Genomic DNA, 10,006 nt, shown 5'->3' with positions numbered 1-10,006 from the left:
CTGGTACCGGGAGCAGCCCCAGAGGGTAGGACCCGTTGATGGAACTCCTGTGGGCTACCACTGGCTAGTCCAGTCATCCAGAGAAACATCTCACCAGCGCCCGGAGTTGTGACCATTCTCAGAATCCTCACCATGACGTCATGGCAATAAGTCTTAGTGGAGGCCGGGGGATTTTGAGGCACCGATCATGTTAGGTTTCTAAATCTGGGTACTGGTCACTCACTCCATGTATCCACTCTGAAAATCCAGCTACCTGAAAAGGTATGATTTGTGAGTTTTCTGTGTGAATGTCATATTTCAGTAGCATCTACATATAGTAAACTAGGAATAAAAGGGTCTCACGTTCCTTGGAACCAGTTGCATGGGGAGGAGAGACTCAGAATGAGGCCTCATGCTTCAAAATCACCTGCATAGTTTGCTCTTAATAGCCCAAGATGGGAATGAAATGTGAGAGGAGGAGCAGAAAGCTGAATTCCTCAGAGGGACAAAGAAGAGAGAACCAGGGTGAAAAAAAATGGGGGAAAAATAGGGAAAGGTGGAAGCAATTAAGATAAAGGGAAAGAAAAACATGTTTAGAAAGGCTACAGTCTAGAAATGGACAGGAAAATGCAATGACTTGAGAATGTCTGGAGTTTCCCTACTTATAAATAAGACATACTGCAAGCAAGAATATTTAGAACATTTAGCCCTGTGAAGGTCCTAGATGTTGGCACTGCTGTGACTCAGGTAGGGTTTAAACTGCATTCCGAGGCAAGTGGACTTTCTCACCAGACATCTGTGTCGGGTAAGAGGGGAGGAGCTCAGGGGACTGAGGTGATGGTGCACAGGTGCATTGATGAAGGAAACTCTATGGGGACTACACGTGAGTGGGTGGGAGGAAGCACATATTGTTTAAAAATGAACAATGATGTAAAAAAATAAAATAAAAAATAAAAAAAGAAGGGAGGGTGCATGGAGTTCAGAACTCTTCAGACTAAAAAAACTGCCCCCATTCTCCACCCCCTCCCCCAACTCCCTTGCCTTCATCACTGCCTCAGTCTGGCAAACACCAGAGCTTTCCCGCCCACCTGGATACTCCTCTCCCTCCACCTCCCTTCCTGCTGTCTGTCAGCTTTTCAAATGTCTCCCTGTACCACTGATGCCTTGACAGAAGGGGCCAGAGGGCACTGGGCTCAGTGACTGAGGTCCCCACCCCGCAGGCTTTGATGGAATTTTAGTGGAATCCTGCATCATTCTTCACTGTCAGGTCCACATGACGCTGAGTGATCACCACAGTTAGTTAAAATCCCACTGTTCAGACGTCAAAAAGGCCTTCACAGATTTGCCTTTCTATTTCAGATTCCCAGGAAGGTGACAGTTCTTCTCTCAAGTTTTCAAAGATTGGAGGTCAGAGGCCAGGATATGTGAGGAATCCCTGTGACTTTCCAAGCCCACGAGGCTTTTCAGTAGTTAGAACTGGGCCCTGAGGTCATGGAGAGGGTACAGCTTACTCTTACTCAGTGAAGTACCTGTGCAGCTGGGAAAAGTCTCCTCTAGAGAAGTGAGTTTTCTTTGGGTGGTTCGGCCCCCCTTTGAGTCCACTGGTTGCTGATTGACTTGTTTGCTTAAGACAGTCCAGCTTCTGGGTCATAAAACCAAGAAGAAGTCTAATGCAATGACTCTCAAAGTATCGTCTCCCAGAGAGACCTAGGAATTTGTTATAATGCAAATTCCTGGGCCCCAGCCCCAGACTTGCAGATTCAGCGAGTGTGCGATCTGTTCTAACAAACTCCATTGGGTTCCATGAAAATTGAAGCCTGAGAAGCACTGGAGTTATGGTCACCAGCACACGGAGTTGTGACCATTCTCAGAATCCTCACCATGATGTCATAGCAATAAGTCTTGGTGGAGGCCGGGGGATGACCTAAGAGCAAAAGACTTAGACATCACTTTCCTACCCTCTATTCTAATTAGCTGGATCTTCAGAATTTCTTCTGAAGAATGGGGGCCTTACCTGCCTGAAGGCTGAAGAATCTTAGTTTAAAAGGATCTTTTGAGGAAGCTTCCTTTTGGCTTTACTATCTATGGTTCTTTGGCTCCAAAGTACTCTAATGCTTTTCCTAGGGTCGAGCTAGCAGGAGTTCATTATTCAAACCTGGTGCTGATTATACAACCCCAGGGATCTGAGTCATGCCAGAGTAGTTGAGGTACTGCAAGGAGTAACAAAATGCTAGGCTATCCCAGCATCCTGCAGCATAGGTCATCTCTTTGGAGCTTCCATACATGTCCCCAACTGCTTGCAAATTCACCACATGCTGCAGCACTGGCAGGGTAACATGGAGAGAGGAGAAAGAGTGTCTAATTGGCTGATGGACACTCAAACAAGCCACAAAAAAAGAAGACTCCCAGGATTTCTCTGGTCTCTGTTGTTCTAATCACCTTCTACTCCTCCTGTCCCCTAACCCTTTAGCACTAAAGCCTGTCTATTTAAAACAAATCTATCACAGTCTGCTCCAAAGAGATTTGCTCTCCTGAATTTGTCCCAGACTGAAAAACTGTACACGTCCAAGGTTTAAGAGCTTATGTTAGGAGAAATTGAACATTATCTCAGGATAATGTTTTCCTACTGCTACTTAAATTTCCAGAGGCATTTACAAAAATTAAACATCAATGGGAAGCCAAGTCCTTTATTTATGAAGCCAGCAATAGACATTGATCCAGTGATAATGTTATTATTTTTCTTATTGCTCTTGTCAGTGTGCATTTCATCATCACTGAGTTGGATGAGTGTAGTGTACCATGGGAAGAGAATCTTATTAACTTGCTTTTTCTCAGTGCTTTGAAAAATGTCTATCGTTCTGTCTTAAGGCCTTTAGAAAGATACTTATCCATAAACATATATGAGCATATTAAAGTTGTTAGTTAATGGGTACTTCTAATCATTGTTTCTTGGAATTTTTTTGAAATGTGACACTTGAATCTTTTTTCACATGGTCGGCATTTTACTAGCACATACAGAATTTAGTCACACATCTTAACATGCAAGACACTTAGAATGGGTAAAGCAGATGGACTCCTTTGGCTGCTCTGTAAACCAGGCAAATAGGGACAGTAACTTCATTTATAAGAAAAATACATTTGGCCAAGACCACTAGAGAATGCTGGTTCATTCTAGACCCAGACACAGAGAAGTCTGAACCAGACTGAGGGAAATGCAAACTAACATACCCTCCACTTGTGGATGATCCAGTTGATCTCAGGAGAGGAAGAATTAACTGTGGGTCAGCAAGATGCAAGTTTGGGAAGTCAGGTAAGAATGGACACTGAAAAGGAGTGAGCATGCAAGGAGCCTTGGGCATGAGCACCTCACCTGCCCACACACTGTGAGGACAGTGGCAGTTAGAGTTATTCCAATCACTTAGGAGGTGCCTAGAAGGTCCTGGGAAATTCTCTTTCCTCCCTCTTGCTCCCCCTCCCCCTCTCTCTCTCTCTCTCTATCTCTCTATCTCTCTCTTTCTCTCTCTCCCTCACACACACACACATGCATGCACACACACACACACACACACACACACACTATGGACTTCAGGCTACTGAGAATTAAGATCTAGATAAAAGGTGTCTAGATTTTGTGGGCTGGGGTGAGGGAAGGAGAAATAGCAGTTGGCCAGGTGAATTAGAGTGTGGTTTCCACAGCAACACAAATATCCCTGATGTGACATTCAAGGCAGTGTCCTTCTCTGCCAAGATCAGCGCTTCCTCCCACATTCCAGATCTCTCCCTTGGTCTTTTCAGTGTTTCAGTTAGTCCATCTCTCTTTTATGGAGTCAACCCACTTCTCTCAATCACATCTCCCTAAAAATGCTTTAAAAGGTTTAAGCCTTCCCCACCTTAAAAATATCTTCCTTCCACTCTACATTTCCTGCAGTTATAGCTCCCTCCCTCCTCCTCACACCCAAAGTCCTCCAGAAAGTTATCTATCCATGCAGTCTCCATATGCTCCCCTCCCACTTATTCCTCAACTCATTCCGCTGTAGCTTCCACCCCCATCTAGGGCTTTAAAAAACCTCTATGATCACCAGGTGACCTCCGTATGGCTGAAGTCCAAGAACACTGTTTGGTCTTCATATTACTTGAAACCTCAACAGTGGTGAAGACCACACCCCTAGCCTGAAATCCTTTTGAACTCTCAGGATGCCAAGATCCCCTGGTTTTCCTCCTACCTTCATTGCTGTTCCTCTATTTTCATTGCAGGTTCCACCTCCCTATCTAACATACTAGTGTTCCAGTAGATTTTGAATCATCCTTGCTCACTCTCTCTCCCCTGCCCCCCCCCAAAATAAAACACTAAATCTCATTAATCTGGGTCATTTAGTGTTTGTCTATCCTGTCCACTTCTGTTTGGCTTCACTTCTGTCACCTGTTAAAAGCTGCAGAAGTCACCTTCAAAGCAAACAGAAATTTACTAAGGTCATACTGCTAATAAATGGAGACTATCAGTAAGGTTCAGGTAGTCTAGTCCCTAAGTCCTCATCACCCCAATATAATCATAGACTCTCCAACAAAGCCAAAGATTAATTATGGGTATGATGTCATTTGTTATCAAAGTATCTTTGAGGAAGAATAAAGGAATGTAGTCTCTCTCTAAGCAGAAATGTCCCCGTTGGAGTTGGCAGAATCATAAAAACCAAGACAAGATTCTGTGTGTGTCCTCAAAAGACCTTCCTGAGGACCATATTCTTGGGAGCTTAATAAAACAGAGTCTCCAACTCTCCATCTCCTCTGAATAACAGAGGGAGCTGATGACAACTGAGGAAGGAAGAAGACAAGCAAGACTTGAACTTCAAAGGTTTGGCTGCAACTATCAGTAAGAGGTGAGAACAGCAGATGAGACAGCAACACTCCCTGAAATAATCTATCCGTAAGGACTGTCATGTGAAATGCAGAGCAGATTTGTTCTGAGTGGCTCCAGGAGGCAAAATTAAGACGTAGAGACATTACTGATAGACAGATTTCAGCCCAATATGAAAAAGATGTCAGAACTGTCCGTGGTGCTAGCAGAGGGACTGGACAGAAGGGACATTTCCATCTAGGTTCAGACCACTTTCTTACGGATATTGTCAAGGAGGCTCTTGTATTAGGGATAGTCAAGGCAAAGCAAGATTTGGATTTCATACCATGTCTCCTAACTAAGCTAGTGCTACGTGATTTGGCTTCTCAACAATTCTAGGAGAACAACTCACAGTTATTATTCCCTATGTATGCAAGTGGAAATTTACATTCACAAAGTTAGGCACAGGAATTTGATAACACATAGGCTATATGGACGATCCAATATTACATTCATCCTTTCAACATAATTTTTTTAAGATTTATTTATTTATGTATGCAAGAGCTGGGGTACAGGCTAGAGGTGTGGGGGGTGAGAGGATTCACCAGAGACAGAGTGGGGAACAGAACAGGCAGATCAATTAAAATACACTGCTGAGGGGAGCAGCGGGCGAGTCAGGAGAGGTCTGCTGCGCCAAGTGGGTAGCTTCCTGGTTGGCCAGGGATCAAACTCGTGCTGCAGAGGCTGCGGATTGCTTCATAGTACAGTGTTTAACCTCTTGCACCACCAGGGAGGCCCATTTCAACATAATTTTATAGAGCACTGGTGTGTTGAACATACTTTAGTGATCATGGTAGATAGAAATCAGATAGGCAATGCCATGACATTAATAAACAAGGAGATGAGATGGAGATTGGTAAGTCCAAGAAGTATTAGGCATAGAGAATGGACCCCTACCCAGCTAGAAAGAAGTAGACAAAGAACATGTGGTCAGAGTCAGGTTCAGAAAAATTAGTGACAAGAACTTAACAAGGTGAAGAATGTGGATGCAGAAGGGTGTCATGTCTGATAATATTTCACCAAGATCCCCTATACCAGGAGAGTGTGCCCACTGTACCGTTGCTGTGAGTATTTAATGTTGTGCTTCACCTGCTCTTTCTCAGGAAATTGCTCCCGGCCAGTGGGGGCACCTCACCTGGGAGTTTACACTCCCCATCTACAAGGATATTCCACCTCTATGCACTAACTGACCTCAAAGTGGGACATCTCCATTGTGCAATTCACACTCAGTGCTCCCTGTAGGATTAGTTGTAATCACATTCTTGCTCGGCTCCATCCCCCTTGCTTCTTCCCTTCCCATCTCCTGAGACCACTCGCTTCAAAAATCATACAGATCTCTGTCTTCCTCTCTGCTTTTAGGAAACCCTTCCTAAGGCAAGGTAGAGAACAAGGCGCGCAAAGACATGGGTGTGAACAAGCACATTGCAATATAGAAAAGCAGGAAGTTGGAGTAGAGGGGTGAACTGTAGTTCATGATAAAAATTGGATTAAAAAAAATCATGATAAAAACTGGTTAAGTAGACAGAGGATATATGCTTATCTGTTGACATTAATCCACTTCTCCACACTATTACACTGACCTCTGCTACCCTACATGATTCTTAGATACGATATTTCAGGACACATCTGGGTCACAAAAGGAGTTTATAGAGGAAGGAGTTACAAAGCAAGATTCCTTGATTTATTCGGTGGCATTTCACAAAGCAGGAGCAAAGATGAGCCCCCTGGAATGCCCTGATTCTCAGACCACATTGCATCTTTGGAACTCACTGCTGACTCTGTTTGTGGGAGAGCAAATTATCTCAGTAGGTTATTTTTGTCTTCCCTTGCCTCTCCAAAAACAGTGGCCTCCCCTCGCCCCTTTCATTGGCTCCATCTGCTTTTCCTGCTTCCCTTCCTGGCCTCTATTCATAAGGTCTTGCCCCTGGGTCTCTGCTAGCACTCGGTTTTAATTCTAAAACTTTCCAAAGCCAATGAAGCTCTTTAATCACGAAGTTGGACTGCCAAGGAAAGAATGCTAATTGGAAACTTTTATTGCAGGAGGTCCTGGGAAGTTTAGAGATGGATATTTTTCTTTTGTTTATCATGCTATTAGCAAAGAATAGACTCAGGAAGGTCAGAAAGTAAAATGTGACTCCAAATATGAGAAATTAATCTGAAAAATATACAAATTCCTAAGCAAATGAGAGACCTCTGGATTTCAAAAGCCAAATACAACCTTTGAAAGCTGACTATAGAGCCAAAGCATCCAGAAGGGAAGGGGGAAGGTGGAACAAAGAGGGACGGCAGCACAGTTGATGCTACGTGATCTGGTAGCAAGTACCTTATGGTGGTGCTACCTGATGGGAAGGATCCTAATATTATCTAAATTAAAAAGAATACATCAATTTCAAAATTAAATATCTGTATTTAATTGCATCACTGCTCAGGTTCAGTGTACATTCCAACCTCACGGTCACATGTACACTCTTGGGTATTCCAAGACCCTCCCTGGCCCCCAGAACCACAGACAGGAGTAAGACACAATTTTGTTCTCAGGGCCTAGAAGAAGAAATAGATGCACACACACACAAAAAAAAAAAATAGTATGAACTCAAGAGATAAAACATACTACTCCTGCTGAGGTGAGGCAGAGGGCAGGATAGACATCCCTGCATGGAGTAAGCAGAAGAAAAATCCTCATTTCCTTCCTAAACACGACATCCAGCCAATGCCAAACACCAACCACATGTCAAGATTTCATGTCCTTCTTTGCTTCTTTAGTTATAACAAGAGAACAATTCTGGTTTTCTTAGGGAAAAGAAATCTAATTGAAGTCTGTGATGGTTCAGAAATGGTTGCAGGCCTGAACATGGACAAAAGTTGGAACTGGATGAGTTCTGAGGATTTTGGTAGCAGAAGTCATTACCAGGTGGTTCGAGTACCACTGCAGAATCAACCAGTAGATTTTTCCCATGCTTACCTCACTCTAGGAAAAATATCATTAAACTGCATGAGCTAAGGGCCTAAGACCAACAGTTGTACCTTTTATCCTGCAGGATAAGAAGAGTGGTTCTGTAATGGAAGTGAGATGCTCTTGCTGGAGCAGTTAAAGTTAAAGATGGACACACTCAGGACCCAATATGAGGCACCTGCACCACGTGGACCTACCTGACACTGTTAGCCAGGAATTGTATCGAAAGAGTTCTTATTTAAAAGTCATCAAATCTGGGCCTCCCCAGTGGTGCAGCGGTTGAGCGCTGGCTTGCAAAGCTGCCTGAAGCCTCTGCAGTGCCGGTTCAATCCCCGGCCACCAGAGGAGGGTCCCGCATGGCGCTCAGACCTCTCCTGCTACCCGCTGCTCCCCTCAGCAGTGTACTTCATCAGTCTGCCTGTTCTGTTCCCCGCTCTGGCTCTGGTGAATTCTCTTACCCTCCCGCACTCCTGACTGTACCCAGTGCTTGTATAAATAAATAAATAAATCTTTAAAAAAAAAGTCATCAAATCACCCACTTCTCTGACTATAATGATCTTACCCAGGAGCCAATCAGTTCCTCAGTTGTTCTACCAATAGAAGGTCATTGAAGCTGGACCAGGCCTGGGTGAGCCATTTGTGCCTCATATGTGCCATTTGTACCTTTCCATGTCCGTCACCACCAGGACTGAAATATTTGGTTCGAAACCAAATTGGCTTGAAAAGATGAATTTTTCTATCTTTTCTGAGTTTTCTATATCTAAACCCATTATAGCCATTTTATGACCCTTGAAGAAGACAGAACTCATGTCCTCCCTGTACTTGCCTCATCCTGGAATATCGCCCAGTATGGGAACTACAAGCATGGGAGGGTGACCGAGTCTCTGCTGCGGAGTGTAAAGCGCAGCCATCTGTAATTCCAGCTATAAGCAGCACCAGTGGATTGCGCTGGTTTGGGGGGAGACATAAGAGAGCTCTCACACCAAATATATTACTTTGCGGGGCTCCCACCTCATTCCAGCACCTCAAACACTGACTGTTCCATATTAGACTCTCTATGTATTTGTTGAGTGTAGGGAGAGAAGGCAGAAGGAATTTTCTGAGTCACCAAAATTCAACTACAGATATAATCTACTGAGTGCCTATTCAATGACACCTAGAAAAAGCAGACCGAGGGGACCAACTCACATCTGGCCAAAGCAGCCCATGACTTCAAAAATAGTGTTTTAACCAATGAGTGTCAGAGAGGCTCTATTACTCTCTGTTAATACAAACAAATAAAATCCTTTGTGCCTGAAACTCCTTTTTAAAAATGCATTGGCTCTTGAAAAAGAATTCTAAAACCAGATATATGCTAGATTATTTACTGCTCATTACTGCATGGTAGTTAAGGAAAGTCTTCCGCACAATTTCAAGGGTTAACAATAGTATCCTACTGATCTTTGCAGGATTGCAAATAAAGGAGGCTGTGTCCTCAGGAGTGCTATTAGAGCTAAGGTCTCTCAGCTCTTATTGTTAAAGAACATTCATTACCAGGCTCTCATATAAAATCCTGAGAAGGAAGCAAATATGAGTCTGCAATGTTCTCAGCAGTTCTTATGCAATTGCCTCTTGGGGCTAATTAGAGCTGTTTTTATAATTCACTAGCTATAAATTCCTTCTTATACTCTCATGGCACAGGGAGACTGGCCATCCCAAGTCACTCTTTTGTGCTGACATTACAGGTCCACCCAGTGACCCGAAGTCTGTAGTAGTGGGTGACCTCAACACCCTGGGATGCATTCTCCATTCCTTCATTGTTTTCCTGTTCTCTGCTGATTGGGTTAAGAGATAACTGCAGATTGTGTTAGGCAGCACTTGCCTTATTCTCGGCTAATTTATTTTAAATTGGTTTAGTACAGACTTTTTACCTGGTGTTATCTACAGAGTTATGGATTCATTTCCTCATCTACCCTCTTCAATTTGATCAAGGAATGAAAATGGCTATAAACCTTTACAGCAAAACCCTGGAAGAACAGACAAAGGGAACCAAGCCAAGTTAATTCTAAAACTGGAAAATATATTTCCAAAGGCTCTTGTTCTTGGTGGGAAGTGACAGAACAATAGCGACACAAAATCTAATATCAGATAATGTGGAAGAATACATTGTTCTAATTTATCAAACTGCTGAAAAATAGCCGGCC

General features: G+C 43.5%; 1 long non-coding RNA gene across 1 annotated transcript in view; it reads right to left on the bottom strand.

Annotated features, from left to right (window-relative positions):
* Window positions 1-227: 227 nt before the first annotated feature.
* LOC119252630 (uncharacterized) overlaps window positions 228-10,006 on the bottom strand; it is a 29,458-nt gene continuing 19,679 nt past the window's right edge. The window contains exon 4 of the long non-coding RNA XR_005126871.2: window positions 228-253. This is a non-coding gene — a long non-coding RNA (uncharacterized LOC119252630). The remainder of the gene's footprint in view (window positions 254-10,006) is intronic.

The sequence above is a fragment of the Talpa occidentalis genome, unplaced genomic scaffold, assembly GCF_014898055.3.
Source record: "Talpa occidentalis isolate TD23 unplaced genomic scaffold, MPIMG_talOcc4v2.1 talOcc4.10, whole genome shotgun sequence".
Lineage (NCBI taxonomy): Eukaryota > Metazoa > Chordata > Mammalia > Eulipotyphla > Talpidae > Talpa > Talpa occidentalis.
The sequence above is the reverse complement of the archived record's forward strand: the minus strand, read 5'-3'. Positions and strand labels throughout refer to the sequence as shown.